The following is a 25,010-nucleotide window of genomic DNA, read 5'->3' on the forward strand; positions in this document are numbered from 1 at the left end:
CACCCTGTTGGGTTGCAGGGGCGGTGTACTGTGGAGAGGGGTTAAATTAAGAAACAGATTTCAGCCGAGCAAGCCAGGCAGCTTGGTGTATTCTCACGCGGGTATTCAGGCTACCCCCTAAGTCTCCAGTCTTGCCTTTGTGTCTGGGTTAAAGATCTCCGGGTTTCCTGGGAGAATGTTTTATTCCTTTCATGAGTTTCTACAAGTTACTGCTCCTGGCTGAACAGCCCTCCCTTCTGTCTCAGAAAGAGTTTTGCAGCTGAAACCTGTCCATCAGTCTGTCTCCCTACTGCTCTGTCCTACGACCAGAGGATGTTCCTAAAAACCAGCTCTCGGTTACTTTGCAAAGTCCGAGAAGGACAAACAAGTGATAAGGACAAAAATGAGCAAGCAGGGAGGAAAGAGAGAAAGAGAGAGAGAGAAAGGAAGGAAGGAAGGGAAAGAAAGAAAGAGAAAGAAAGAAAGGAAGGAAGGAGGGAGGGAAGGGAGGGAAGGGAGGGAGGGAGGGAGGAAGGAAGGAGAAAGAGAGAGAAAGAAAGGAAGGAAGGAAGAAAACAAGAAAGGGAGGAAAAGAAAGAGAAAGAAGAAGGAAGGAAGGGAGGGACGGAGGAAGGGAGGGAGGAAGGGAGGGAGGGAGGAGGGAGGAAGGAAGGAAGGAAGGAAGGGAGGAAGGAAGGAAGGGAGGGAGGAAGGGAGAGAGGGAGGAAGGGAGGGAGGAAGGGAGAGAGGGAGGAAGGAAGGAAGGAAAGAAGGAAGCAAGGAAGGAAGGGAGAGAAGGAGGAAGGAAGGAAGGGAGGGAGGGAGGAAGGAAGGAAGGAAGGGAAAGAAAGAAAGAAAGAAAGAAAGAAAGAAAGGATGAAAGGAAGAAAGAGAAAGGAAGGAGGGAAGGAAGGAAGGGAGGGAGGGAGGCAGGAAGGAGAAAGAGAGAGAAAGGAAGGAAGGAAGGAAGCAAGAAAGGAAGGAAAAGAAAGAGAAAGAAGAAGGAAGGAAGGAAGGGAGGAAGGAAGGAAAGAAGGAAGGAAGGAAGGAAACAAAGAAGGAAGGAAGGAAGGAAGGAAGGAAAGAAAGAAGGAAGGAAGGAAGGAAAGAAAGAAGGAAGGAAGGAAGGAAGGAAGGAAGGAAGGAAGGAAAGAAAGAAGGAAGGAAGGAAGGAAGGAAAGAAAGAAAGAAGGAAGGAAGGAAGGAAGGAAGGAAGGAAGGAAGGAAGGAAGGAAAGAAAGAAGGAAGGAAGGAAGGAAGGAAGGGGTAGCCCAGCTCCTCAGCCCCACTCTCCCCTGCAGTCTGGGACCTACCGCCCTCCTCCATCTACAGCTGTGATGCCCGCGCCTGCTTCCTCGCTCCACCTCTGACAGCCCGGCCACCTACTCTGCCCTCACCAAAGGTTTGTCCAGATCTGGCTCTGCACCCTCCAAGTCCAGCCAGGCCTGGATGAGCTGACCGTCTGTCATCTAAACAAACACAGGGAAACGCGTGACCTGATCTCTGCTTGTGACAAGTGACCTAAATCCAGTGGAGCCTGGTCCCATCCTAGCCTCTCCTCAACCGCGTTCTTAGTCTCCCGTTGGCCACTTACTCAGCAGAATCAACAGAGGCCACTGAACTCTGAGGACCACTCCAACGGGAACCACCGTCGCCGAAGAGGCCGCCCGCACGTGGACTGCGACGGATCCTCGCGTCCTGAGATGCCGGGCAGCTGAATTCTTCAGCCTCCCATTCACCAGCCGTGCTACGGAGACACACACGTTTAATGCTCTGTCGTCAAGCTCTGTGTTCAGAGGAGAGAGCGGGCAGGAGGCAATGTTTCCAAGCGACAGGCTGGGGAAGGTGCGCGAGTGGACGTACCCGGTGGACGAGTTGGGCTGTCGTAACAGTCACGTCATGCCGTGTGTCTCCACGTCACTCTTCACAGAACTCAGAGCAGTCAGATGTCATCTCCTTATGGCTTGGAAAACTCCTGCAAACCAGCACAGAATTCTATTATGAGATTGAGGGGACCATTATTACCAAGAATGTGGTTTTAAAAACACTAGGTAGCAGGCTATTAACTATTACACGTCCAAGTATTGCACGGTATAGATTGAGTATAGTTAGATATAGATACATACATAGATACATACATAGATACAAGATAGATGATAAGATAGAAAGAAAGAAAATGGACAGATGGATGGATAGATAGATATGATTGGTAGATACATAATAGATGATTTATATAGACAGGAAGATAGATGACAGATGATAGATACAAAGATAGATACATAGAATAGATGGTAGGTGGATAGGTGATATATTATAGATAGAATATAGACGATAGATAGATAGATGATAGACAGATATATGATAGAACAGATGACAGATGGAGTCGTATCCTTAGTGGAATGGTAATGTGATGGGTAAGTGATTGTAAAGCAAAAATGTAATATCAATGGAAATATAAAAAGCTATAGAATAATATTATGAAGTGATGCTTGCATTAGCATTCTCTCAAAAGACGCTCTTTTTACATTTTCAACCTAGACTTAAGTGCATCTAAGGCACCACAATAATTGACAGCAATGACAGCAAATTCCTAATACATCTCCTGCCTTGTCAAAGAAATATTAAATTATGAATTCACTCTGGACGAAAGTGAGATTAATTGTAGCTTATAGCTGGGTAACTAATCGGTATTTATTTGGGAAAAGATCCCAGGGGCTGTCAGCTTTCATTTGGCTCTAAGAAGAGAACGGTATTGGGTCACACTGTGAGGAAAAGAACAATTCAGGAAGTAAGGTGATGTGGACGACTCTTATTTCATCTTTCTGCCTTCATTTGTTTTTAATTTTAACTTGGTTTTTAATTTAAAATAAAAGTAATGCATACCCATGTTAGAAAAAATCTCAGAAGAAAAAAGGGATATGCAAAGAATAAAACATGGTCAAAACCCAGACCAACAATCAGTGTACAGGTGTGTATATTTATATACTTAAGTATGCATATATATGTATATACATATTATTTTTCCACAAGTGGAGGATATTATACACATTCTTCTGTACTTCATTTTCTCTTTAAACAGTTTATCTGGGAAAACTTTCCATTTCATCATACGTATATCATTGCATCAAAGTAATCTTTTTTGTAGGGGTATCATACTTTATTTTACTAATCTTCAATTATGTCCACCTAGGTGGTTTCAAGTCCTGTTTTTATAAATCATGCCAAAATGAGCCTTTTTATCTGTTGAGCTGTGCACATATTTGAATATATGGGTAGCATAAATATCTAGATTTGGAATTGCTAGATCACATTTCTTTCCAAAGAGATCACGCCATTTTATGTTCCTACCAATAGCTTCCGTTTCCCCACATCTTTGCCAATACTATATGTATTTTCAAATATTTTGAGCTTTCTCAAAACAACAGGGTAAAAAAATATATCTATATATCTATATCTAATTGTTTTAATTCTCCTGTTAATATTATGAATGTGGTTGGACAATTTTTCTTATGTTTATAAGCAAATAGTATTTATTCTTCCATGAAATATCTGTTCACGTCCTTGGTCCACTCTTTCTGCTGGGATCTTGGTCTCTCATTAAATTGTAAAAGCTGTCAATAGCAGGCAAACTTGGCTTTGTACATAATATTTTGCATGATTTTATACTTTTGATGTTTCTTGCTATTTATGCAGGAATTGTTGGGTTTTGTTTTTCAGTTTATATTATCAAATTTATCAATTTTTTTGTTATAGTGTCTGGATTTTTGCTTTCCTTAGAAATGCCTCTAAGATTATTTTTTTTAATATTAAAATATATTAAAATATTTCAATAAAATATTAAAAATATGTTAAAAACATACCCCTTTTATGTTTAAATCTTTGGTTTGTGTACTATTTCCTTTGTTGGAAGGGGTAAACGTACATCCCCCCACCCTCACAAATTTTTAGCTATTTGACACAATGTATTGATACATAGGGGTGGGTGATTGCTTTAGGTGTCCTGGCTTGGTTTGAATTGCCATCTGTATTAAAAATAAAATCTTAGTATGTACTGGGGGCAATTTTAGGATTCTCTATTCTTCTATCGATCTGTCTAATCACGCATCTCTACTGAACTTTTATTAATATTGCTTAACACCATGCTTTGATATGTACTATTATGGTCTACAAGTTCATATGTATTAAGTTCCCATGGAAAAACTGTGAGGAATATAAAAAAATTTCTTAAAAAGGAAGAGCATATATTATGTGTTATAGATCAGATATACAGTACTGAATAAAATTACTGAATTTTCTTCTTGTTTCCAACAGCTTTTTAGATTACATCAATGTTTTCCACATATACACTCCCATCTGCAAATTACTGCATTTCCTCCTTCCTAATTTGTATTCTCTATTTCTCTCTTTTGTCTAACTGAATTGTGCAGTAATTTCACAACAATGTTAAATCATAACAAATTGGGCATCCTTATCTTACACCAACTTTAATAGGAATCTCTTTAATGTTTCCATGTGAATTAAAGTGCTGGTTCACAGCTGAAAATACTATTTTTTCATAAAAAAATTATCAGTCCTTTTTCATTACGCATTTTACCCGGAGGAGACACTGAATTCTATCAGATTGGTTTTGGCACATACCGATCCCGTGGCTTACGTCCTCTGTGATTTATTATCATGGTGCGTGGCATTCACAGGTATGGAGCCATTCTTGTATTTTATGGAGTGAGTTTTGAGACTCATCATAATTTTGAAATTCAACAGTACTACAAGGCATTTATTCTTCGGCATAAAGAATATGGGTGTCAGGGCTGGGGGGAGACCCTGATGTGAGGGTCCTGAGATTCAGAATGGAATCGTGTTGAGTGACCTCCACTGTGTTGGGTGAGTTGATTTAACATCCAGCCAGGGCTTCCCTGGTGGCGCAATGGTTGAGAGTCTGCCTGCCAGTGCAGGGGACACGGGTTCGAGCCCTGGTCTGGGAAGATCCCACATGCCGCGGAGCAACTGGGCCCGTGAGCCACAACTACTGAGCCCGCGCGCCTGGAGCCTGTGCTCCGCAACAACAGAGGCCGCGATAGTGAGAGGCCCGCGCACCGCGATGAAGAGTGGCCCCCGCTTGCCGCAACTGGAGAAAGCCCTCGCACAGAAACGAAGACCCAACACAGCCAAAAATATAAATAAATTAATTAATAACATCCAGCCATTTGCTCACCTGAATGGCGGACACTGGGCACTAGAAAAAGAACAAGACAAAACCCATTTCTCACCTCTCGGAGCCCAGAGATTACCTTTAATCTCACTTTGCTCATTAATAAAGCCATTTGGGCTTGTTCTTCTTCCTAGTTCTCTAAGATTGTTTTTATTTTTATTTTTATTGAGGGCTTTTAAACACATAAAATTAATTATACTTCATCTGAATGAAAAGGGTGGGAAACCCCCAAACATGTTTTGACCAAATTTATTTCAGCACTTTGGAAATTTGGAGACAAAAGCCTAACTTTTAATTGATCGCAACTCAACAAAATTGAATCATGAGAGTGATGAGAGTAGAAATTTTATTTGCACTTTCCTGCCACTCCCCCCTTCCCCCCCCCCCCCACAATGTTTGATCACATTTTCCTTTAAATGTTTCTGGTGAAGCAGACTCTGAAATATTAAACTGAGCTCCTCCTTCACAAAATGACAAAGAATACTGATTATTCCCAATGATCACCCCATTTAAACACACCATAAGAAAAATGGTGAAAAAATATAAAGAACGAATCAACTATAATTCATTGGAAAAGCATAGTATTTATAACCACTTTTGAGTGACCAGTAGTAGTGCTACCATAGTGCCACATTTTCACTTTTCAACAAGGAACATACTAAATTCAGAATTTTTGCTTTTAGAATTATTTTTAACTTTGAGAATTAAAAAAAAAAAGCTTTATGGACTTTTCTAATACAAAATACAAATTAATCATAGTGGTCCCACGTTCCACATGCTGTATTAAATCCTGGGGATAGAGTAGGAGCATGCCTGAAACACCCACTGAAGTTATAACCCAGTGGAGAGACACCTGTCATTAAAGACATAGCCACACAAACCAATAAAAAATAATGATGTGGGAAAATATGGTTCAGAAGAATATTTATAGGGATCACTGCAATTCAGACCCAGAGATCATTCTTCCTTAGCAATCGTATGAAGAGTGAAATTTCAATTAATAGTCTTAGGATAGCCTTAGTTTAGTGGTCTAGACAACAAGCAACTGAAAATAAGTGCAATAAAGCAGATGTATGTATTCTTCTCCCCAAAACTCTACACTTTTGGCACCATATTCTTATGAAACGTACAGGGTTTATTCATCCTTTCTGCTCATTCGATCATGCGGAAATTTGTCATGCAATCCATCATCTGTTCACTCAGCAGGTGCTTATGTAGTGAGAGGAACATTATCTAATTCCAGGAGTACAGGAATGAGATCAGCATTTCCTCTGAGTGCCGAGTCCGAGAACTGGGGTGTTCGTTAGATTAAAATGGTCTAGTTCCACGTATCGGATGCAGAACGAGGGTGTGTAGAAAATGCTACGAGAGCAAGAGGGTCCAATAAATGGTGAAGCCAGTGAGGTGTGCAGAAAGTGCCACAGTGCACCCAGCATGCTCACACGTTGCTGCTTTATTTAATTGCAACATCTCCCCCAAGGACTTAGCACCGGTTCACAATTGTGGAGTCGATGTCTGGAGAAGTTGAAGGACAGGGCTAAATGCACACATCCAGCAAGTGGCCTATTCTCCCCTATCAGAGCCGTCTACCCGTCATTACATGACGCCACACCGGTTATCTTCATCTACAATAAGCATTACCTGGGCAAGCCATTAAGGCAAAGTCCATAATGTCTCCTGCAAGTGCATTTTCTCCTTGATCTATTACATGATGGAGGTCACCACGGGGCCTTCTTTGCTCCAATATTTAATGGACGAGGTTAAAAAGGATCTGATAACACAGGGCAGTGGCATGGAGTCAAACTCCGGTTGGCATATGGAGTTGTTTCGTGCAAAAACAGAAGTCTAGATGACTGCTTTTATCACCATCAAGTAACTCCTGACTGTCTTAATGGACCTCCTTCTGAAAACGCAAAAAAACAAGGCAAACGGATGATGGTCCTGAAGTGGCAGATACACGTTTCTTTAGACTCCAACTCCGCTAATGGTAACTGATTCCTATATAAGGCAGTGGTGAGAATCGCACAGTGATAACAGGTAAAGGACATGGAAAGCTTGGACTAATAACGTGGATTCTGCGTCCAACACTGAATAGGTCTGATTATCATGATCTAGTTTCGCCCTTGACATACTAGAGAAGGTCTTCAATTAAAAATTAAAATGTTCTTTACATTCCTGTGAAAACACAGAAATTAGAGTTGGGATACATCCCTAAAGGGTACTATTATGCATTATTCAAGTTTACCAGGCAATCGTTTGCTTTATATAACTCTGGCTTTAGCTTTTAAAGGTAATTCTGGAAAAGAAATTGTGCTGTATTTTTACCTACAAAAGTTTACTTTCACGAGAGCAAACTAGTTTCTGGCATAAAAATTTCATTTGAAAACAGCTGAAAGAAGATCAAGGAGGGAACGGAAAAACAATGATCCCACGCTCTGTACCAACATTGCTAGATGCTTTTTTTACTCTATTATTTGAAAAAATATTTTTGAGACAAGCTATATTTTTTTGGATGAATTCCTCCAAGGTTCTCTCTGTTGTTATGGTTCTTATTTACCACCAAACTGAGTGATAACGTTCTAGGTACAGGAGTAAGATGGGTGGGTCTTTGGAAATGACCCTTCCATTGAACCCCTGAACTTTGGGGTTCTAACCTTGGAAAGTACCACCTGCCGGTTCCTCCAGCAGACCCACAAGAAATGCCCAATCTAGAAATCAAGAGCATCTTCTCAGAAGTGCAAATCAAAACTACAATAAGGTACCACTTCACACCAGTCAGAATGGCCATCATTAAAAAGTCTACAAATAACAAATGCTGGAGAGGGTGTGGAGAAAAGGGAACCCTCCTACACTGTTGGTAGGAATGTAAATTGGTGCAGCCACTATGGAGAACAGTATGGGGGTCCCTTAAAAAACTAACGATAGAACTACCATATGATCCAGCAATCCCACACCTGGGCATGTATCCAGAGAAAACTCTAATTCGAAAAGACACATGCATCCCAATATTCATAGCAGCACTCTTTACAATAGCTAGGACATGGAAGCAACCTAAGTGTCCATTGACAGAGGAATGGATAAAGAAGATATAGCACATATATACAATGGAATATTACTCAGCCTTACAAAAGAAGGAAATAATGCCATTTGCATTTGGGATTAGCAGATGCAAACTATTACATAGAGAATTACATATTACATATAGAATGGATAAACAACAAGGTCCTACTGTACAGCACAGAAAACTATATTCAATATCCTATGATAAACCATAATGGAAAAGAACATGAAAATAATGTATGCATATGTATAACTGAGGCACTTTGCTGTAGAGCAGAAATTAACATGACATTGTAAATCAACTATGCTTCAATAAAATAATTTTTTTTAAAAAGAGCATCTTCTCGGATGTTACTGGGGTTTTCTTAAAATACGGAACTTTATTAAATCTGCTTGCCTTTGAAACTAGATGGGTACAATTGAAATCTTTCCTCCTGAGATGTATCCAAGCACATCTTAATTGGATTAAGTGACAGATCGAATAAAGAGAAATAATGCTCTGCTAATGAGCAATATTATTACTGGTATTCTTCATAAGCCTCTAGGGGATCAGACCAAACAGATGTTTCTAATGATCACTTTCAACATATACAGAAATATTTCCGTCTATATTCTGAGGTGTTCTCTGCTTTCAGCGATTCAAAGAACATGGCCAGCTTCCCTGGGGTTATTTATTGGTTCCTTTTGCAGTTTCATGTCCCATGGAGTAAGTCCTAACACAGTGATCAAGGCATCATGACTAGTATTATTTATCTAAATAGGGAACTTTTATCCTCAAAACTGGCAAAATCCGTGAAATACAAGTAACTACTCAAAAATGCATTGAAGCAGGTTTTTGATTTCTTACTTTACTCTGTTAACCAGACTTTAATTAAAGAAACCCCAGATATGAGTCCAGCCTGTAGTTAAAGAAACTCATATATGAGTCTAGGTAGCTGGGGATAAGATGTAATAGCACCTCGACATTTGTGAGATTCTATTAAGTAAGTAAATACACAAATTATGAGAAATACAGACTCTGCTTCATTCAATCCTCGAGTAACTGATTGGATCATTTTATGGGTAAGGAAAACAAGGTGTGGAGAGTTTGAACAACATGCCCAGAGTTGCACTGTATAATAAATAAAGCCAAGACAGGACCTTCATTTCCAAAACTGGGCTGTATTGCAAGTCACGGCGGTCACATACAATTCTCTCCCTGTTCAAAGTCACAAGTTCATGCAGGTCTGTGTGGTGTACTGGCAGGGGGAAAACTCCAAGAAGAAACAGTTTTCTCTTTTAAACCTGTTTTTCAATCTTACTTGTAAAATTATTTTATTTATAAATACTTGGGGTAAAAAGAATGCATGGAATAAGGGGAGAAGAAAAAAATAAGGCATTTATTTGATACCTTGGGATTTTTATAGATTAAAAATCTAAGACAGATACCAGAAAAAAAAAGGAAATGATATCTAAATGGCCAAATACACACACACACACACACACACACACACACACACACACACACATACACATATATAATATTTTAAATATAAATGTTTATATATTACAAATATGTTGATTTATGTTTTTATATATTATATATAATGTCTAAGATACAAATGTTCGTATTATATATATATATATATATATATCTTTTTTTGCTCACTGTGACTTTCATGTTGTATGTTTCTCAAATATATATTTATACACACACACATATATATATTTTAAAAGGGTTCTCAACTTGGTTAGTCTTAGGGAAATTAAAATTAAAACCACTACGTACCAGAATGACTAAATTACTGAAATTTGGAAAGATTGGCAATAACAAATGTGGAGAAAATGTGGATTAGCTGGACATTCACCAATGTTTGCTGACCCCAAACCATATTTTAAAGAGAAATTCTCAAAATGGAGCGAGTGTTCCCTGCCACCAAGGCCATGAAAGAATCCAGTCCCCTACCTCTTTATGGAACCAACTAAGAGAAGCGTCTAAGCAAATATTACATTTGCTGTTTCACAACAGAAATGACAGAGCTCAGACCCAGAACTGCGTTCAGATTTAATCATCCCTGTCTAAAACCAATCACTGGCTGCAATTTAAATCAATTTGTTCTGCATTAAAACTTCATGGGAAAGAGAATTTCCCTCCTGATAACCTGCATCAACAGATAGTAAGTTAGGCTCACACAGAAAAAACATACAGGGTTCATACCATGTAGTTTCTATCACACATACACGGGCTCTATTTTATGATATCTCTCAGCTGAAGAGGAAATAATCCTTCAGTGTATCTTGCAAATGACAGTGTACAAGTTTTAAATAAAAAGAAAAAAACAAACAAACAAGCATGTTAGATCTGGTTTCTTTCCTGCTGGCTCTTCAGACTTCTATGGGCCCTTTGCTATCATTTTGTAATGCGCTGTTAGGAAACACTGTGACACTTTCCATCTCCAAGAGTTACCCATCACCTTAGAGCCAAGAGGGAGGTCTGTTCTTTACCTAGGATTTAACTATCCCCATATTTCTATCGTGTGTTTCTTTTCCTTTCTATATGCGTCAGGTAAGACTTACTTTATTATAAATGACCCATAGTAAATTTAACTTTAGCACTGGATATTGTAAAGCAAACGTTTAGCTGACCGATGCATGTACTGTGATATTCTCACCTTTTTCATTTTTGGTTGGTAATGACCTAGAAAAGTTATTGGGGGAGAGACAGTTACCTCTATGGGTCTCTGAAGCAGTAGCACACACCGTATGTCGTTGTTCCTTTCCATCTGTACAAACAGAAACCTATATTCTTAACAAAAATTTACACCAGGTGGTATTCGCAGCTCCTCTGAAGCTTGTATACTGGGATAGAATCTCCTTTCTCTTTTCTTCTTTTTAGTAAGAGTCTTTGCCTAATGAACAAATGGTTCCGATTTATTTATTTTCAAGGTTTTGTTCACTTATTTGTTTTACTAGATTCTGAAACACCTTTTATATCAGCTAATATTGTATTAGTCTGCCTTCCAGAGGAAAGCCAAACTAAAGTGATTTAACTGGAAAACACTTATTTTTGCCAAATAACAAAAAATAGGTAGGTAGGCAGTCTAAGGTTCAACACAGATGTTAAGGACCCAGGTTAATTCTATCTTCCTGCCACTCCAACCTTAGAGTTTGGTTTTCTTCTTCATGATCATACAATGGCTGCTTCACCTCCAGGATTGCATCTGCATTCCAGGCAGACATCCTCATGAAGTTTTGTCAGATAATTCAGGAAAGAAGCTCTTTCCAGTTGATACATTTTCACATGCCCTGCTACTAGTTCTTCTCAAGAAATCCCTGGGCTTCCCTGCTGGTCTTAGAGAGCCTCCCAGAGACCAGGGGGTGGGGAGAAATTATTTTGCAAGCATCACATCTTAGACTCAATTCAGAATCCTAGTGTCTTCCTAGACATATCACGTTTGTTTATTCCCCCATGCCCCTCTGCTTTCACATCTGATGGTCGGTTTGCCTACAGGAGTGATTCTCAAACTTGAATGAGATAGGACCACTTAGAAGACTTCTCCGAACAGATTAATGGGTCCGTTCTCTGAGGTTTCTGGGTCAGCACTTCTGGGATGGATCCTGAGAAACTGGATCTCTAATAAGTACTAGGAGGTGCTGATGCAGTGGGTAGGGGTCGACCCTTTGAGTAAAAGCAGCCTCCCTCTAAATCAGCTGTAGTTCAATAAAACAAAACAAAACAAACAATAAAAGCCACCTTCCTTCTACCTTTCCTTCTCTACCCAGATTCTACTTATCTTTTAAAATAAGGTCAGATTTCCCACCCTCTATGCTCCTTTCCCCAAAGCCTAGAAAGATGGCCTTGCATTTCCCCCATACCGGCATCACGGTCTTTAGACTTGATTTTGCTACACTCGTGATTAGTTTCCACGTCAGACATCCACCCGCAGAGTCTCACATCTTGGTCTGCTCACTGTGACTTTCCTTCATGTTGCATGTGTCTCCCAGTGGTCAGGGCATCTCTACGGTTGAGGGTCTTGATGGATCAACGGTGGTTGGATTGTATCAGTCAGGCCAAGAGAAAACCCTGGTGGTCCAGGCAGAAGTCTGAATCCCACTACAAGATCCAGTGATTCCCCCCCAAAAAGCGGGAGCAGGAGGTTGAGAGAAGTGTTGGCAGCCTGGTGCACATCCTTTTTGCATTGGATGCACAGAGGGGGTGGATGGCTTCCCTCCATGGAGTGGGGACCAGAAGATGCATTCTGGCCCCAGCGCTAAGGGCCTCCTGCAACAATTTCAGATACATCTCCCCGTCCCCGTCCTCCCGCTCCCCCTCCTATTCCTGCCTCTTCTCCCCTCCTCTCCCTCCTATCTCCCTCCTTCTTTCTTCTTTTTCTTCTTTCTCTTAAAATTCTTGTTTTTCCTCCATCTCTTCCTTTGCCTCTTTCTTCTTCATACGATTCATCTCTGATTTTTTTAAAATTAACTGATCTCTGATTTTAGCTTTGGGGGGAAATGCAGGAGCCTAGCCACCTGGGAAATGAGACAAAAACCCCCAGCAGGTGAAGGCACCTGCACAGCAGGTTTACCGGTCAATAGGTTCACCGACAGGGTAGCCGCTCCCCTGTGGGTTTGTGGGTGGGTCTTGGCAGGCTGGCTGAAAACTCCTGGATAACCGATGCTAGGAATCACTGACCCTGGAGATGGCCGATCTGAAGCCTCCACCCTGCCCCGGTCCACTTCTAACGCAGACGGCACCCCGTCTTCATTGATGGCTGTGGTCTTAGGGCTTTAGCCTGTGGACTAATGCTGCAGCTGGCTGTTTCAGGAAGCGGAGGGAGAAGGGTTGCAGGGCTGGGCCAGTTTTTCTAAGGACCGTCTTGCTCTATGGTTTAGTTTTTGCTGCATTCCTTCTCCCTGCAAGGGCTGGCGTGGTCTCCTGTCCACTCCCTTCCACCCTGAGCCAATCTGGGGTTCTGTTCTGCTTTCCTTTCCCTCTGGTGCCTGAGTGCCTGCACCTTCCTCAAATTCTTCGGTGCTACCATTCACTTTTTCCTCTTTTCCACAGTATAATGGATTTATTATCCTCTTCCTATCGTTTATTTTCATTTAGAGACATTTTCCCAGGAAAATGAGGTAAATATAGATGCCCATTCAGTCAGAATGAAAAATAAGACTGCTTTTCTTTGAGATAACTGAGTGGGCTTGGAATCGCTGATTCAGTGAGGAGGTACATTTTATGAAATGTGGGCACATACTTCCACAATGCCATCCAGGAAGGAGCGTGCTTATACGACCTCGAGCAGGGACCGAGGGTCTATCAACACTCACTCATCCTTTGGATTAACACTGACTATGTCCTACTGTGTTTCAGGAATATACGGTAGAAAAAAATATGAATCTCACCTTCCTCACACTGATCTTTTAGTGAGAGAAACTTAAATTTTAAAAACAAACCCATTATGAACTGCCAGTATATACCTCTCCTGGGTATATATCTGAAAAGAAATGAAAACACTAATGAGAAAAGATACATGCACCCCTGTGCTCATAGCAGCACTATTCACAACAGCCAAGACATAGAAACAACCTAAACATCCATCGACAGATGAATGGATAAAGAAGATGTGGTACATGTATACAATGGAATACTACTCAGCCCTAAAAAAGAAGGAAATAATGCCATTTGCAGCAACATGGGTGGACCTAAAGATGATCATACTGAATGAAACAAGTCAGACAGAGAAAGATGAAGACTGTATGATCTCACTTATATGTGGAATCTAAAAAATACAAGAATCTAGTGAATATAACAACAACAACAAAAAAGAAGCAGACTCCCAGATATAGAGAGCAAACTAGTGGTGACCAGTGGGGAGAGTGTGGGAGGGGTAGTTTGGGGTGAGGGCAGTGGGTGGTACAAACTATTGGGCATAAGACAGGCTACAAGGATGTATTGTACAACACAGGCAATAGAGCCAATACTTTGTAAACACTGTAAATAGAGTGTAACCTATAAAAATTGTACAGAAAGTTTTTAAAGTTAAAAAGACAAACCAACCAACCAAATAAACAAAAAAACCCACTGAATCTGGTATGTAACTATGTTATTACAAATTATGATAAAGGTCATGAGGTAGAAGTATTGGATATTATATGTAAAAAACGAGCCCCACTCACAAATATTGGCCATTATGTATTTTAAATGTTTAACAATTTTGTAGACAAAAATTACTTAGGATTATAGTTCTAGTTTATCTACCTTTGACTTCTAATGACATTAAATATTTTTGTCTGATTTATTTATTTATTTAATTTCCTTTCTGAACAGGCTTCAAATATTTAATCTTCTTTTTAAAGGCTTTATTTATTTTTAACATTTATTTATTTATTTATTTTGGCTGCGCTGGGTCTTACTTGTGGCATGTGGGATCTTTAGTTGAAGCATGCACACTTCTTAGTTTGGGCAGGTGGGATCTAGTTCCCCGATCAGGGATCGAACCCCGGCCCTCTGCATTGGGAGCACAGAGTCTCACCCACTGGACCACCAGGGAAGCCCTTAATCTTTCTTTTATGTGAGCATCTTTGTTGCTGTTGTTTATTGATTTACAGGAGCAATCGATAGATTAAGAATTTTAACCTTTTCTCTCCGATCAATGTTGTGATAATCACATTTCTTTGCTTTTTATCTACTTAGTTTTATACTCAAAATTCTTTCAAGCACACACTAACTTGACCATTAGTGTAAAAGCCTTCTCTAACACAGATCAAAATAAACCTTCATTTATATTTTCTTATCATTCTTTTACACCTTCCTAAATAAGATTCGTGTCCTCCCTGGATCATTTTGCTGTGTGGTGTAAAGTGGGGATCTATCTTTTGCTCCCTTCCTTCCCTCAGTGGTTGGAGATATTGCCTTTATATTTTAAATATCCACAAACATGGGCACACACCTACACCCCCTGCCCCGACTCCAAGGGCTCATTTCTGGGTGTGTTATTTTCATAACTGAAGCTATGTTATGTTCTTGTTAACATTATTCTGATCTAGTTTTTCCAACATTTGCCCCCATCTGTAAGCACATTCACAGCAATTCTGATCCACACCTTTGCCTTCAGCCCTTTTCCACCCCAGTTTCCTTTCCTGAGTTCCTTTTTAAGTTAATTTCTTGGTTGTTGGCTTTACATGTCTAAGCACATTATTTTCGGGAGAGCACGGTCTTTCCCTGAGCTTGTGCTGGCGCCTCTCATGAGTAACCATCTGGCTGTGGGGAGCCCTCAGCTCCCAAGCTGGCTTGCTCCCTCCAGATTCTGGAAGATGTTTCCCCTTTGCTCAGGGGTCTGGGGTGCCCAGCGCAGTTTACACTCTTCGTACGGTGGGAGGTGTTTGCAGGATTTTATTTGGCCCCGGGGGCGTCCCTTGGATCTGGAGCCTAAGGTTCCTTCTTTGGTCAAGTCTTCTTCTTCCTGTGCTTCTGTGGCTTCTGGTTTGCAGGGTGTCCTTAGACCTAGGTAGGAATTCTGAGTCGGCCATCTATCTATTTTTTACTTATCTTTCTGTCCATTGTTCTCTGCCAGTTTTCCGCTTTCTGGGTTTGGTGTTACTTCCTCATAATTGTTTTCTATTTTGACAGTTTGGTTTTCTTTAGCACCCGTCCGCTGCTGTTCATTGTCTCCAGCACTTTCTTTTTTTTGTCTCCCTTCTTTAATCTCTGACTTCGATTTGCTTCTCCGTGACTTTCATTTCTAATTTATATAGATACTTCCTCTTGAATTGTGCGTGTGTGTGTGTGTGTGTGTAAATTGATGAGAAATTTTCAAATAGTTACTCCTGCTTCTTTCAATCAGCTCTGGTATATAGATAATCCCTTTGAGTGAGGCAAGTTTTTCAATTTCAATTTTTAGCTATTTATGTAGAGAAAATCTGAGTGGGTTCATGGAGCTGAGATGTCCAAACTCATATTGATACTCTAGCCTGAAATCTCCAGATATATTTTTAACATAATGGGGATCAAATGTATATATTTTTTATATCCTGCTTTTTTCACATAACATCAAATCATACGCATTGTTTCCTTCTGTGGCTACACTACATATATCAAAATACGATTATGTTCTTTAGTCAATTTGCATTTTGCTTCCAATTTTTTTGGTATAATAAACAATACGATGATGACCATTCATGCACACAAATCTCTTGAGTGCATTCTGACAGTTCCTTTAGGAAATATTCCTAAAACTGAAATTACGTGGTCAAAAGTTATGAACATTGTAAAGGCTCAATGTCAGCGCTCAAGTAGCTTTCCAGGAACATTCTAAAATGTCTGCAATCCAACTGAGAGTGTATCAGCTGCCAGCTTGTTAGGTAAAACGCTTTTCATGTTTTTCTTGCTATAATGCAGGAAGTTGTTTTTCATGCTAACAGTCATCTGCTTTTTTTCCTTCCCTTTTCATTTATAATTTGTGTCACTTGTTCATTGTTTTGTTCTGGTAGTAGGTAATTTCTACTTCTAAGTGCTCCTATAAGATGATAAACTCTTACAATATCTATTTTTTATATCTAACAATTGATTTTCATTTTGTGGAATGGTTTTCCTGATAAATTTGGTTTAAAAAAATTTCATCATCTGGGATTAGTCAAATCAGCTATGCTTGAACTATCATGACCTGGGATGGTCATATTGGTGTCTGTCTTTATTACTCTTTGTTGTTTTGGAAATAACTGTCTGTGGGGATGCAGATATGGTTCTTATAACTGTCACAGCTATATTTTTGACAATGAAAAATTTCCTATGTTTCTACTTCTATCATTTATTGCAGCTGTTTTTCTAGAGTTAAAAAGAATAAAAAAGAAAAGCACAAAAGGCTGGTTAGCTCAGTATATGACTTTATTACACTTTTTGAGCCACTGAATCTACAATGATGTGAATCTTAGTAGGTCAATCATGGCCCTTTCACTCATTTTGACTGTTTGTTTATAATTAACAAGGAATGTCTGCTTTGGTATTACTTTCTCATAGCCTTCAACTTATTGGGCTTACATTGAGTTAAATTAAGTATACTTTTTATACTTTATACAGAGCACTTTTGCTGTGCTGTGTATTTTGTGTTCTGTGCAGGATTGGTTAGAAGAACTTAACCAACAGACACATGAAAATGGAACCATCAGTAGTGTACAACAGCGTTTCCCAATGTACGCTTCTTGGACTCATTTTCTGCAGATGAAATAAGTGTGGGAAACACCCATCTTGGAAGTCCTCCCGTATAGACAGTCATACTGACCATGAACATATGCAACACCCTGGCATCTCTTGGTGAAGAAGGCTGTTTTAACTATTTAACCCAGCACTGCCCAAACGTATTTGTCCACAAAGCTCTCCTTTGCTTGTGTATGTTGTGTATGTGAGTGTATGTGTTTAAAACACCTACTAATATCGTGAAGGATTATGAGCATACAGGCAACATTTGCGGAAATGATTCTCTACATTGTAGCCCACCAATAACCTCAAAATTTCCCTCCTACTTTACCGAAATATACCCGCCCCAAGCAAGATACGTTAAAAATATATGTTGCAATAGATTTTTGTTGCCATGTCAAAAGCACATCTCAACCAGTTCACAACAGACCGCTTAGGGATTTTTTTAAATGCATGTTGGTTCCCTAACACGGCCTGGCTCCGACGCTGTCATCTTCCCCAGATCCTTCTTGACTTGCAAGAGACCAGCAAAGAAGGTTTTTCTAGGAACTCTTGGGTCGTTTTCACTGGGAACCAAGAGTCTGAGGAGATACGGGACTAAGCTTTCTATGGGCTTTTTAGGGGTGGGTCAGTTTGGTCCATATCCTAACACTCCAGGGGAATTTGGAGCATTTCTGGGAATGTCCCTGAAGTCAGGGAAGGAGAAATTGGCATTTTGTTCTCCATGTAGAAGGGCATTATCTCCAAACCCGCCTGCAGCAAAGTACTCTATCGTTATATGATGCTTGTGGGAAGTTTCTTGCACAAAAAGTAATTTGCCCTATTTGACATGGTTTTGTGTTCATTAATTTTCCCCCTGTACACTTTGCTGTGATCGCATTATTTTCCTCTTCCAATGTTCATGTGATATTTTAATAGATTACCTAATATTGAACATCCTCGCATTGCTGGAATAAACGCCATTTGGAAACAGTGTGTCTTTTCCGACCAGTGCATTAAGATTGCTAATGTTTTATTTTTATTGTTGCCTTTGTATGCTTGATGGAAGTTGGAGTTTAATTATTCTGTATTTCGTTTTTCTTTGCATTTAAAAATATCCATGTTATAGCAGCCTGACATTGTGGAGGATACATTCTTTAAACTACACTCACAGAGAATTCACAATGTGGGAGTTGTGTGTAACTTGAACTTGAAATTGAACTTGTAACTTGAAATTTTCATAGAACTTGCCCTTCAAATAAATCAGATGTCATGCAATTTGGGGGGATATATTTCTTCACTACCTTGTAATTGGCATTGTGAAATTGATGAGTTTTTCTCTTTTTTATTGAGTTAATATTACTAACATATTTTTTTTCTAGGAAATAAGCAGCTTATCCTATATAAATAATTTGTGGTAGTAAAGTTTATCAGTATTTCCTTTTGTGATTTATCAGTAGTACCTGCTCTAATGCTTAGGTATCTTAACAAGGAATGATTTCATCAAAAATCCTCCAATTCCTGATGGAACAGAATGACTTCAATGAGGAGAATATCTTCTTCCTTCTGTAAGGATGCCATTTCTTTGCACCTGAAAATTAACTAATAATCTAACACTATCATGATTGTTTTCAATACTTCTTTTTTTAAAAAAAAAAAAAGGTGGATAGGAAAAATAAGATGGAAGGCTTTTGACTCATCCAGTTGCTATTCATTACTTACTGTTTTAACCTCAAGGCAATTTTCTTAGCAGTTTCATTTCCAGGCTGTCATTAAGGAAACGATCTTATCAGAGCCCCATTCCATTATGTTCTAGTGACAAATAAGTGCCAGCAGGTGTGTCTGGACAGTAGTGGCGCAGATGAGCCCAAACTATTTAACAGAAACCTACAGGAAGAGCCAAGCGTTAACAAGAAACTCATTCCATGCTAACACGGAGAGTTTGACTCTTGCGAAATGCATGAAGGAAGATCTTTTATATGTGTTTACGTATAACTGAATCACTTTGCTGTACACCTGAAACTAACACAACATTGGAAATCAGCTATACTCCAATAAACATTAAAAAAAAGAACTCAACAAGAGCAGTGTTCCTCCACTTGAGCAAGCATTGCAAACACCTGCAAGGCCCCACCTGCAGAGGTCTGCATTCTGTAGGTGGAAGGCAGGACCCTAGGAGTTGCATCTCTAACCAGTTCCCAGGTGACGCTGATCCGAAAACCACAGTTCGAGAACCATTGAACTAGACTACTTCTCAAGGCTCCTTGAAGAGGTGGGACTTTTTCCAGATGTGTTCAATGTCTTTCCCCTCTGAAGTCATCAAGTCATGGTTAGAGTGGGGCAGAAATCTTCCACGGACACGCAGAGCTACGGATCGGAACTACCCCGTAATTCTTTAGCTCATGAATTCTTGATTACTCCCTCTGTGAATAACCCTGCGGCCCTAATCATCGCTCTTACAATGCTGACATTTCATCTTGCAGAAGGGATATTGTATTGTGCTTTTAGATAAGTCTCTGTGTTCCAATAACCTTCTGGCACTCAGACTTGCTAGGTTACCTTTGCTGTAGACTACACAAAATGCTCACGAGGGTGTCAGAGAATCCTCTTGTCCACAAATACCTTCCTTCCTAGCACTTTCTGCATGCTACCCTGACCCTAGCCAAATGTCATGATGTCTCCATTCTGATTGGTGACTCACTGTCATCTTTACCAATTCCATAGTTGTGGGCTGGACTTCCTTCTATGAACCTGTCTCTTTACTCAGAATAGTTACATTTGGACATTCCCCGGCAGAGATTCTTATGGATGGTTTACATTTGGGGGCTTTGATTTTATTTCTTCTCTATAATGTATGTACACCTTCCAAGCGAGAAAACCTCATGAACAGCATTGAATCTGAGGCAGTTCAGAACCCTCATAACTCAGCTAATTCATTCCCCCTCCAAGAGGCACTAAAACACAGGCTTCTTCCGGACAAGTCTCTACAAACATTCATAGAATAGTGTAAATCCTCTCATTAACACAGAAGTTAATATTTTTGAAGTGCTGTTAAGTATTCTTATCTTAGAACAAGGCCAAGGAATCTAGACTGGATTCATAATTGACCTTTCTTTTGAATACGAATCTGATGAAAGACTATTCTTTTCATCTATCAATACTTCATCGCTGTTACGTGGGGCTTTATTTTTCCGAGCGGGTTTAGGTCAAATAATTTTGAGTCAAACCTAATGACTATTCAACTAGAAGATGTCCAGATAAAGAGATCACTTCGGTCTTTTTCATGAGAAACCCCACATACAACATTACTTCACTATCTTTCCTTGGAATGGTTGGTGCTTTTGGAATTTATATCCTGATTATTATTTTTTTCTTTTTTATCACTCTCAGTTTTGCTTTGTTTTCCTTTAGACTCCAGATTCCATGAAGTCATTCTATGGTGCATATCAGAAAGCCCTGTGTACTGGAGATTGAGTATGCTCATTTAAGGTTCCAATGACCTAGGATAATTTTTAGTAAACTTCCCTGCTCTATACAATGGGGAGGAAACTAGATTGCAGAAGATTGTATGGCACACAGTCCTGAATTCGGATCATGGCCTTGGCGTTGACTGTCCATAGAAACTTGGGACAAATTACCAATCTGACTCATTTCCAGTTTCTTCTGCTACCAAATGGTGACAGTAAGATTATTTTCTCTGTCTGCCTAGCAATTTTTTTTTCTGTAAAAACGAAATAAGACCATAACTCTACAAGAACTCAGTAGATATTAAAATGTCATATTATCACAAGCTGGGTTTTGTAGTCGGCCTGAGGCATATTCTTATCTATCATAGCTAACACCATGCTTCTAACAAGGTCTGAAGAATGATAGAACAATGAGAATACCCACTCATGGATCTCTTTGATGTGAAAAATTTTCATTTCGGTCTCTGTCAGTATTGGGAAATGTTTCTGCTATTTCCTTATGCTTCCACAAAAATTTTTTTGAAGCACTGCCTTGTTTTGCATTGTATGATGAGCTCCAAGAGTTGGGACAAACAAACATTCATGTAAACATCCAAATGGATTCATTTATTTATTGGGTCAAGGTTATCCTTATATCCAAGAATAACTGTTTGGGGAAAGACCATTAAACACTTTAGTACAATCTCAAAACGCCCTCCTTGTTTTTCTAAGGTCGATGTGTAGACACGGAATATGCAGCACAAGATGGTAAACAAGTGATGGAATGGGGGTTTGGATCACAGAGAACTTCTGATATGAACCACTGCTAACCTTGTATTCAGCGAGAGACAGTAGGAATGCAAACATCCAAGTGTGCCTACAAGTGATAGAGCTTCTGAAGCACTCAGGTGTGTAGACTCAATTATTCTGAAGCTTTGTGATTAATTAGAGATTTATAAGGAAAAAATGAAAGACCTTATATCCATCTAGGCTGCTTACATGATGTATGAACATATTCACCTGCTTGGTGTTATTAAGAATTTTTGTGAAAAATCTTATGTTTTCCTCCTAGAGCAATTTCACAATCTTGAATTCTCAGAGAGTCAAACACCTCATTCCTCTTCACTGGCTAATTAAGCCCCCCTAACAGACCTTGATAAAACAGGGTATCTCCTTACAGTTTTCTATCATAATGAGTCATTAGGGAAAACTTGAGTAGCTCTACATTTTCAAAGGCAATACTGTATCCACGAACTGTATTTTGAAGAAAACCAGAATGTATGTAGGAAATAAAAGGAATATATAAAACTCTCTAATGCAAATCACTCTTAGTGGTGTATTTAAGCTCAATTTTTAATTAGATCAAAATCTGGGATTCAAAGCCATGATTCTATGAACAATGGCCATGTTAGAAATATGTACTGTGTTGCTTTTTTTTTTGGTCCCTGTGCACATTCTAATGAGAAGTCCCTATATTTAGATTTGTTTTGTCAGTTCACTTGCACTGTTAATTATTATTATTACTTTAACCCGGGAGTAGAGTGAGTCATGATTAACTGCAGAATGCTGGGAATAAAAACGTAATTGTCAGTTGATGTACGTGAATGTCGTAAGATGGATCCTGTTGGGAATAAGTTTTACTCTAATGTAAAAAAATCACTCAAATAACTTGTGCTTTTCAATTAAATTCCGTAGCACAATAAAAGGAGCAAAATATGGCTGCTGGCATTGCATTAATATTATGAATATACCCTTAAATGAAAATGGCCCATGTAAGCACAAATGGGTATGGGAAATCTGAGTGTAGGATGCAATTCTGAAAACTGTAGTAGACACTCCGTTACCAAATAGAGACGGCTTCCTATGTAGCCATAGTTCGTGCCAGCAAGTATTAGGTTTAGAGAAAGAAGTTCACAGTGGAACCCAAGAATTGAAATAATCTATGTGTTATGGGACGTTTAACCTGGTAAAATTATCTTCTAATAGGACACAGGTCAGAAACGTAAGAATCAGTCCATAATGGCCCACTTGTGATCACAGCAGAAAATCACACCAGTTTTTCCTTAGATCGTCTATGGATAGAATGGATTCATACAATGAAGTAGTGATAATTAATACATATGAACTACAGACCTCAACCTGAATAAATTTAGTAACACAACATTATAAATCAACTATACTCCAATTCAAAAAATAAAATAAAATAAAAATAAAATGGTAAAAAAATAAATTGTACAAGTAAATTGTTAAAAAAAAATTTACCAGCCATAACACTGAATTATAAAAAATAAAAAAAGCAAGTCTGGGACTTCCCTGGCGGTTCAGTAGTTAAGACTTCGCCTTCTTATGCAGGGGGTGTGGGTTCCATCCCTGGTCAGGGAGCTAAGATCCCACATGCCTCGTGGCCAAAAAACCAAAACGTAACACAGAAGCAATATTGTAACAATTTCAATAAAGTCTTTAAAAATGGTCCACATCAAAAAAATTATTAAAAAACAAAAAAAAAAGCAAGTCAAAGAAATTGTCCAGTGTGGTCACCTTTATATAAATATCAAAAGCATGAAAAGCTGAATAGTATATTTATATTACTAGTATATTTATCTACAAATGCCTATATACAGTATGTAAACATAGTTGAAGTATTTGATACTTCGAACACGTTTGAAGTGCGTAGAGATGAACGTGTACACGAGGCAATGTGAGAAAACAGGAGAAGCATGCCTCCTGCAGCTTTGGCTGCTCAGTGAAACCTCCCTGCAGAAATGCGAAGCTGGGGCTCTGAGTCTTCAGAGAAAAGTACCAGGAAAAGGAAAAGTCTGGGACGAAGGCATGGAAATGGGAGGGAGACCACAGTGCCCTGGGAGGTAGAAGGAAGTTGATGTGTAGGGCTGGGGTGGGCGGGGAGATGATGAAAGGGGATGGTGAGAGATGAAGGATGGAATGAACACGCGGGTGAGATTTTCATTCCACGTTTCGCGAGTATTCAGCGTGTCCCGGGCACCATTTAGGCGCAGGTTGGGGCATAGCGGCTGTTCAGATCCAAGGGCAAAGGGTCTGACCTTACGGACTTGGAAGTTACATCCTTGAATCATTTTGCTTTATCTTATTTCATTTCGGACCCTCCCCATCCCCAGCCGGCCATGCTGGCAACGACCTAGGGAAGATTCAGAGGAAGGCGGAGACCCACAGCAGGGAGGCTGTGTGCTGTGCAGACACGATGCACACCTGAAAAGAGCAGGTGCCCAGCTAATGCCCAGGTAGCAAGGACTCCGATCCTTGGTTAAGACGAACCCAAGGGAAACAGGTGTGGTCAGAGGAACCCCTGGAGGTGGGTGTGTGCCTCATATTATGGTGAGAAGAATTTAACTGGACACCACCGAATAGTATATAATGGGGACGAAACTTCTGATCTAATTTTGGCACTTCTACTCAGCAGATCTCAGCCAAATTTGCTGTCTTTTTTTATGATAAGGAAGCATAAGAAAGAGAAAACATCGTGCCTTGGCTAAAAAGAAACTGTGGCCTTTTAAAACAATAGCATGCACATACACACACTACTGTATTTAAAACAGGTAATCAACAAGGACCTACTGTAGAGCACAGGGAACGGTACTCACTATTCTCTGATAACCTATTTGGGAAAAGAATCTGAAAAGGAATAGATACATGTATATGTATGACTGAATCACTTTGCTGCACACCTGAAACTCACACAACACTGTAAATCAACTGTACTCCAATATAAAATAAAAACTGAATTTAAAAAAAGACAATAGCATGCAATGAGACAGTGACAAAAGAGGAGAGAAAAACACCCCATGGTGAGTTGTTTCCATTTGGTGTCAGGGAAAGGTTTAGCCCGTAAGAAGGACAAGGTCAATTATAGATTTGGTGAAGATTTGACCCAACTACAAGAAGTGGTCAGGAGAAGGGCAGCCTCAAGTGTGTTCTCTGTTAAAATTGGACTGTGTATTATATTTTAGGTGGAAAAGGACATGCCTATTCAAATTACTCTGCAGCATTCCTAATCAGAGGAGTTAGGACCAGAATGTGCCAGCCATGTCCAGGGGCCTGGAATGGAAGAGGTGATGTCTACCTGAATGAATTCAAGCCACACGTGTGGCCACGGGGAGGTACGGAAATGTAGCCCAGGGAAAGCGCTGGA

General features: G+C 39.6%; 1 protein-coding gene across 11 annotated transcripts in view; it reads right to left on the reverse strand.

The window, feature by feature from the left end:
* The window catches only part of NLGN4X (neuroligin 4 X-linked), an 886,820-nt gene that overhangs the window by 568,293 nt on the left and 293,517 nt on the right, over positions 1-25,010 (reverse strand). For 10 of the 11 annotated variants that reach the window (XM_082375567.1, XM_082375557.1, XM_082375573.1 and 7 more), the window contains one exon: positions 1,574-1,954. The gene's annotated coding sequence lies outside the window, so the exon portion shown is untranslated. The remainder of the gene's footprint in view (positions 1-1,573; positions 1,955-25,010) is intronic. The other variant, XM_082375570.1, reaches the window with a different exon arrangement.

The sequence above is a fragment of the Balaenoptera borealis genome (assembly GCF_965194805.1).
Source record: "Balaenoptera borealis genome assembly, chromosome: X".
Taxonomy (NCBI): Eukaryota; Metazoa; Chordata; class Mammalia; order Artiodactyla; family Balaenopteridae; genus Balaenoptera; species Balaenoptera borealis.